Raw genomic sequence first — 7,931 nt, 5'->3', positions numbered from 1 at the left:
TTATGTTTGCAAGTAAGCTTTCAGACTCAGATATAGGATGGCTCAATTTTAAGTCCTGTGTATATTAATTGATATTTATCTTTTGCTGGATGGAATACTCTTCTTAATTAACCCACCAATAATGGAACAATACATTTTATATACATACATACACTCACACATACACACATACATTAAAACTGTAAACACGATGACATAAAACTCTATGCGCAAAGAATATACATGAGATGAAAAAGAGCCTTGATCTAGTGATAGCATTCTCAGTCCTGCTGCAAGTGTCTTCTGCTTTAGCCTCGGGCTGACCAAAGCTTTGTGAGTGGATTTGGTAGAGGGAAACTGAAAGAAGCTTGTCATATATATATATATATATATATATATATATATATATATATATATATATATAGGGAGAATTCACAAAAAAAACAAAAGACGAAGACAGGTGGTGTAGAAAACAAATAGATGTATTAGTATAACGCTTGGGAATAGAGAAAGTCTTTAATATTATATATATATATGTGTGTGTGTATGCATGTATGTGTGTGTCTGTGTTTGTCCCCCCCTCCCATCGCTTGTTAACCAATTTTGGTATGTTTACATCTCTGTAACTTTTGCTCTCTCCTATTAGCTCAACTGTTTCATTGATGGAATGAAGTTTTGAAGAGGGCCTACAGTAGTCTTCCAACTGTCCCTTTGCATTTTGTTTTGTTTTTGAAGATTGCTGAGAATTTATCAGGTTCTGTGGCTGAGTTTAAGTTCATTTCATCAATGACTCATATTACATGAGTTTCCTTTATTTTGAATGTAATAAATAATTGCTATCCCTCCAAGCAGAGCTGTAGTATTGAAGAACTTATCAGTCATAATTATTTGCAAGTATCTTCTCACAAATGAGAAAACACTTTTGTATTTTATATTCATTATTTCACTTATCCTTTGGGAGTCCACAGTCAGTGAGCCATTTTCTTTGGCTTTACCTTGTATCATACTGAAGCAGACTTACAAATCTATAGAAGGCTTTGGGGTTGGATATTACACTTTTTTTTAGAAACCTAACTTCTTTTTCTACTCTCTCCTTTTCATTGGAGTGTTAGAGTTCACTTTCAATCTCAAGCATTACTTGTTTGATATAAGATTCTTCACTGTTCTTTTGTAGTCCATTTAGGCATTTTGCGATCTTTGCTTGTCGTCACATTAGAATTTTCCTATCCCTGGGTATTATGTTTCTTTGTTGGTTTGACATTCTCTCTGCAGCAAGTTTACTGCACGTCTTGCATGATTGTCATAAAGCTAAAACATGACACGGTTGTCATGTTGTAGTTTTATATCAATATTCTGTGTAGAGAGACTGGCAGACCAGTTTTGTCCCAAGACCTTTTTCTGATTACCTTTCCAATTAGCTTTATGGAAGTTCATGCTGGAAAAGTGCTGTGTTATTTGTGAAGAAGAGGTACAGGAAATGTTTACACTGTGTTGGGTGGAGCACTATTTGCTCCATGAATAAGATCAACACTCTATCCCTCCTCACACAGTGACATACATAAGAGGAGGCGACCCTCAGGCCATTTAACATTAGAAAGGTTGAAGTCTTCTAGAATTATGTGAAAGCTGTTACCTTGCTTGTCTAATACCTCTTCTTCCTTTTTGAAGATCATTTTGAATGAGTCTCCATGATTTGGAGCATCTGGTGGGTGATATGTAGTACATATTGCTATTTGATATGTTTAATGTGTACTATCAGTATGCCACAAATTAGGTTTGAGTGTGACACCTTCCTGGATCAAAACTTCACCATAAGTTCTTTCTGTCTTATCGGTATGAAATACACCATACTACAATATGCATATCTCAGCATCTGCCACGTCCTGATGTGTCTCTGTTAGTGCCATGCATATTGCTTGATTACACGCATCTCACTCTCTTATGTTTGGGGTTTGTGCTGGTGGGATGTTAGGGTTAGGGTTAGGGTTAGGGTTACAAGGCCCTGGAATCAGTGATAATCATTTAGCCAATTTCCATACAAGGAGCATTGTTTTCATCTACTCAAACTGCCAGTTTCATTTAAAGGCAATGTTGTCCTTTGCATAGTTGGTTTTGCTGAGATTTATGTTGTTCAGATGGGGAGGAAAGGAGGACAGGAAGATGTAGAGATAGATATACAGAGAGAGAGAGAGAGAGAGGGGAGGTAAAGAGGTAGTTGGGGAAAAGCTGAGAGAGGGAGAGGGAGATCAATGTAAATGGAGAGGAAGAGACAGAAAAGGAAAAACCAAGGGATAAGAGAAACACTGAGTGAGAGGAAGAGAGATAGATGGATGTAAATAGAGATGAATAGAGACACTTTAGATGGAGATAGCACAAAGACAGCGATAAAAATTCTTTTTGATATTAGACAATTTATATATATAAAAATTATTATTAGCATGTATCGAAGAAAGACAGAATAAAGGGAGAATAAACCTTTGTTTCTTATACCTTGAAACTCGTCGGAATAAAATGAAACAAAATTCTCCATGCTTTATCATGTTCTTCTCTCAATCTAAGGACCAATTTACGTGATCTGTTTTTGAAAAATGTGGATCTTTTCTGTTTGTCTTTCACTTTTCAATTTCTTCAATTTTGTTCCAATTCATTTCAAATTTAGCATTTTGATGTAGTTTTGTATGCTAATTATTTTTTCCATAAGTTAATAAATAAGAAGTTAAAAGCTTTTTAAATGGGGGAGCAGTCTACTTAACTGTTTGATACTGCTTCCTTTGCAGGATTATGGTGAATTAAGACACCTCACTTGAATTGTTACCTGGTTAGCATCTGACATGTGACACACTACTGTGCGCCAGTACAGGCGATATTCTGTAGGTGAGGGGAGTGGTTTTCATGAGGTCCTCTATAATCAAATTCATAGTGCTGGTCATTCAGTAACAGAATGACAGAAATCAAAAGGAACAACAAAGAGGGGAGGAGAAGAGAGAGAGGGGGAGGGAGGGAGAGAGGGGGAGGGAGGGAGAGATAGAAGAAAAAAGACAAAGCTTGTGGCAATGCGGTGGTAGTGATGGAGACATGTGGAAAATACCATTAGCAGTCTCTAGATGGAGATTTGTACAAATGGTGGTAAGAAGTTGATGGCTGTTCTGTGAAACACATGTGAGCAATTTCATAGTTCTATAACGGGAAGAGTTCATAGGTCGCCATTTATAATGATGTGGTGTGGAAAGAAGAACGATAAGATTTAAATAAGTTGAAAATACGACGATTTATTCCTCTCATTATAATTGTAGGACCTCGTTTGGCCCCATCTGCCTGAGATTCGAAACTGAATCTGGAAATTCTCCCTAGCCATACGACCCATTATCCTGTCAAAAAGGAAGGATGATCAACTTAACTCATGGCTTTTCTGTGCTATGTAAACTTCAGATAGATAGCAAATGACCTACATTAGTTTCGTCATGGTTATAACGGTATATCCATTTTCCTAGCTAGTCTGCACAATTATAAATACCAGTATTTTGTAAGGAAAAAGCAGTGGGTGAGAGAGACCGACAGAGATCAGGCCAATTGGCTTGAAAGACCATCTTGAGACAAAACGTCATTGAAGGACAGTTATGGAATCCACCTGTGATACAGTTGTCTTGTCCACCCCTCTCTTACTTTCTCACTCACTTTCGTTTCAACAACATCACTTGAACTATTTAGTTACTGCTGCTAGAACAGCAGAGAATATGGGAATATGTAAGTCCAACACTATATACTCTTTTACAAGAAAATATAACTCATTACCTTGTATGCTTTCCAACTATTTTTATACATGCCTGCCCGTCGTGGTTTGGCTTTAATTATATGTAATGGAGAAATAAATATGTTATCTACAACTTTGGCCACTGTCTTTCTTTCTTTGCCTTTAAGATAACACTACTATTACATTCTGGTGACTCCAACCTCTCCACTACATAATAATAGAATATTTCCAAAAGGAATGATGTTAATACTACAATCTGGAACAAACATTCAAATGACTTCAGTTCTGCTGGGTCGGAATCTGTAGTCTGTTGAATGTTGTCTGTTGTCTGTTGCTGCAACGATGAAGATGGGCGACAGCTGGTTGTAGAAAGCTGTGAGACAGGCTGGTATCTGGTCAATGGCAGCTGGTCTAAAGACTTGGAGCCAAAGAAACTCCTTTTTTTTATAACCATGGGTTGACTCCACAAGCAAAAAGGATTTTTCCTGCATTGGGAACAAACTCTGCTGCAAACTCACGATTGGACAGTTAAAATCAACCAATACCTGCAACTAATTTGGTCAACAACTGGGTCATGTGACTTGATGCTGAGAAAAGCTCTGGTCAGCTGATTTACTAGTATTTATGGTTAAAACAACTAAATTGACAAGATGTCTAATATTATAATAAAATGAATATTTTAAAACAGTTCTGCTACAGTTCGTATCCTTGTCTTTATTACCAAGCAGCCTTTTTAAAGACAAGTTTCTCATGTGTGGGAGGGACTAGAAAAGTATCCTAAAATTGTTTGCTCACTCATTCTTGTCATCTTACTGCAGATGACTGGATGTCCAGCCATGCAGTTGAAAAATTAAGAAACCAGAAATTTTTTTAAAAAATCAAATATTTTTGTACATTTACTTCAAGACCAGAAGAAATATTCAGAATAAAGATCAGCACTTGTTGCTCATGTCCTGAAAGAAAAGCATATCAGTATTGCTGCACTTTCAGAGATAAGAATCTCAGCATGTGGGCAGCTGAAGGAATAGACCAAAAGGCAACAAATGTCAATGTGACAACCATCGTGTTGTCTCATGCCTTCCAATTACTGGAAAAATCCTTTCAAGAGTGACTTTAATAAGAATAGATACTGACTTGGTGAATGCTGTACCCTAAAAGCCAGTGCAGTTTCAAGGCTGACTGTGGAGATATGATATTTAGCATGTGGCAGATGAGGAAAAGGCCCTCAAGCAGGCCTTTGACATGGTATATCATGTGTTTGTGGTACCTGAACAAGTGTTGAATGTGATTATAGCATTGCACAGGGACATGAAAGCCTCTGTCATCTCAAACAGAGATCAATCATAGCCATTTGGAGTGATGAATGATACGGTTTAGACGGTGGTTGTGGTAGTTGCTGCTGTTGCTGTGATGGTAACTGAAAATGTATTTCTTTGGCTGCGTGAAGAAGTAGCTAGCAACACTCGTGAGAAAATGACAGACTATTATTGCACATACTATTTTTACAAATACTAACAGCAATAATTACATACCGGAAGAGACATCCTATTTGGGATTTACGATAAACTAACTGATATAGCAACCTGTGGCTAACCCATGACAACAAGGAATCATAGATGTACACAAGGATGGATATTTTCGAGGAAGGATATGTTGTTGCAAAGATGAACGGATGGGTGCATGTGGGCAAGATTTCATTCATGGATGCGTATATGGAAAGATGGTTAGATGGAGACTTGGATAACTGAATGCATAGGTGCATCGAAGGATGCAAGGATAAGTCGACAGATGCATGTTTGTATGTATGTACATATATATATATATATATATATATATATTTATATAAAGGGCATTATTACAGAAAAATAACAACGCCACACGGTGGACTTCTCAAAATAACCACATTTAGTACCTAATGCGAGGAAAAACAACCAACAGAAGCCTACCTACTTTCTTTTAAATAAACTTAGGTAGGCTTCTGTTGGTTGTTTTTCCTTGCATTAGGTACTAAATGTGGTTATTTTGAGAAGTCCACCGTGTGGCGTTGTTATTTTTCTGTAATAATGCCCTTTATATAAATATAAACGAATAATTATATTCTTGGGAATAGAAATTTCCCTTACGAATTTTTTTACACACTGGCTTCATGATAAAATTCCTGTAAAAGAGTTTTATCCCTTTTTGAATTTATTTATCAAATATATATATATATATATATATATATATATATATATGTATGTATAAGGTAATCGAGGTAGTTAGAGTGTGCGATAGAATACTTAAGATTAGATTAGTCCTTCACCATGGGTTAGCAACCATTATCTCGGCCTATGCCACTCAGCCTGGGCTACCCGATGGACAGAAAGACCAATTTTATGACTCCCTCCTGCAGACTACTTCATCCACGAATGACAGGGACCTTCTCTTTGTGGCTGGTGACTTCAATGGTCATGTTGGACAACATTCTGTGGGCTTCTATGGCGTACATGGAGGCTATGGTTTTGGTTCCTGCAATGAGGAGGGAACCAGGCTGCTGGAGTTCTGTGATGCACTTGACCTTATGGTCTGCAATACTAACTTCAGGAAGCCTGCCAGCCACCTAGTCACCTACCGCTCCGGCAGACACTCTAGCCAAATTGACTACATCCTCGCCAGGAAAAGGGAAAGACGGCTGCTTATAAATGCCAAAACCTTCCCAGGCGAAGAATGTACCCCACAACATAGACTAGTAGTTAGTGACTTTAGGATCAGAGCTAAGTGGCTGCCCAGAAGACGACCAGCTTGGAGGAGAAGGGTATGGAAGCTCAAAGATCCTGCAAATGGACAGAGATTTAGAGACGGATTACTCGATGCCTTTGACGAAATAGAGGGGGATATAGCTTCACATGATGTAGAAGACAACTGGACGTTTCTACGGGACAACCTGCTGAGGGCCACTGACCAGATCTGTGGATGGTGCAAAGTCCTCTCTCGACCGAAAATAATGTGGTGGTGGAACAATATTGTCGACAGGGTAATTAGGGAAAAGAAACAGGCCTGGAAGGACTGGAAGAACGGTGGTAGCAGGGAATTGTATCAGACTGCCAGAAGGGAAGCTAGGCGACAGGTATATTTAGCCAGAGGGAGGCAGATAAGAAAAAGTTTGCCAATGTTCTGCGCCGTGTGAACCAAAGACTTGAGGTATTTCGTGTTGCAAGACAGTGTGTGAGAGAGAATCATGATGTCGTGGGAGAGAAATGTGTTCGCATGGATGATGGTACGCTTGCACTAAACGAGGCTGCAAAGAAAGAGGTTTGGAGACGCCACTACGAAAGATTGCTCAATAAAGAGAATGAATAGGAGAAAGAGAGTCTGTGCGAGCCATGTACAGAGATGCTGTCAGTAAGGTGAGGGTTGGCAATGAGTACAGTGAAGAAATCCGGGTGGAGGTAGGGGTCCACCAAGGATCTGTCCTCAGCCCCCTCCTATTTATCATAGTCCTCCAGGCTAGAAGAGAGGAATTCAAAACAGGATGCCCCTGGGAGCTCTTCTATGCTGATGACCTTGCACTAATTGCTGAGTCACTATCAGAACTAGAGTAGAAGTTTCAGGTATGGAAGCAAGGCCTAGAATCGAAGAGCCTTAGAGTCAACGAAGCTAAAACCCAAATCCTAATAAGTAGGAAGGTAGAAAAAACACAAACCCCTTCAGGTAGATGGCCCTGCTCAGTATGTAGAAAAGGAGTAGGTAGTAACTCTATAAGATGTACCCGGTGCAAGCTATGGACACATAAGAGGTGCAGCAATATCAAAGGCAGGTTAACTAGCAAGTTAGTTTTTGTATGTGGCAGATGTTCAGGTGCAATAATCACTGTAAATTTGCAGAAAACAACTTCTGTCACATTCCAGGGAAAAAAAAAAATAGAAATAGTTGATAGCTTCCGCTATCTAGGTGACCAAATTAGTAGTGGGGGAGGGTGTGCTGAAAGTGTAGCTGCTAGAATAAGAATAGCCTAGGCAAAGTTCCAAGAGCTTTTACCTCTGCTGGTGACAAAGGGCGTTGTTGCCAGTGCCGCTGGACTGGCTCCTTTTTAGGTGGCACGTAAAATACACCATTTTGAGCGTGGCCGTCGACAGTACCGCCTAACTGGCCTTCGTGCCGGTGGCACGTAAAAGCACCCACTACACTCTCGGAGTGGTTGGTGTTAGGAAGGGCATCCAGC

This window comes from Octopus bimaculoides, chromosome 1 (genome assembly GCF_046866305.1).
Source record: "Octopus bimaculoides isolate indiv1 chromosome 1, ASM4686630v1, whole genome shotgun sequence".
Lineage (NCBI taxonomy): Eukaryota > Metazoa > Mollusca > Cephalopoda > Octopoda > Octopodidae > Octopus > Octopus bimaculoides.
Note: the sequence above shows the minus strand (reverse complement) of the source record.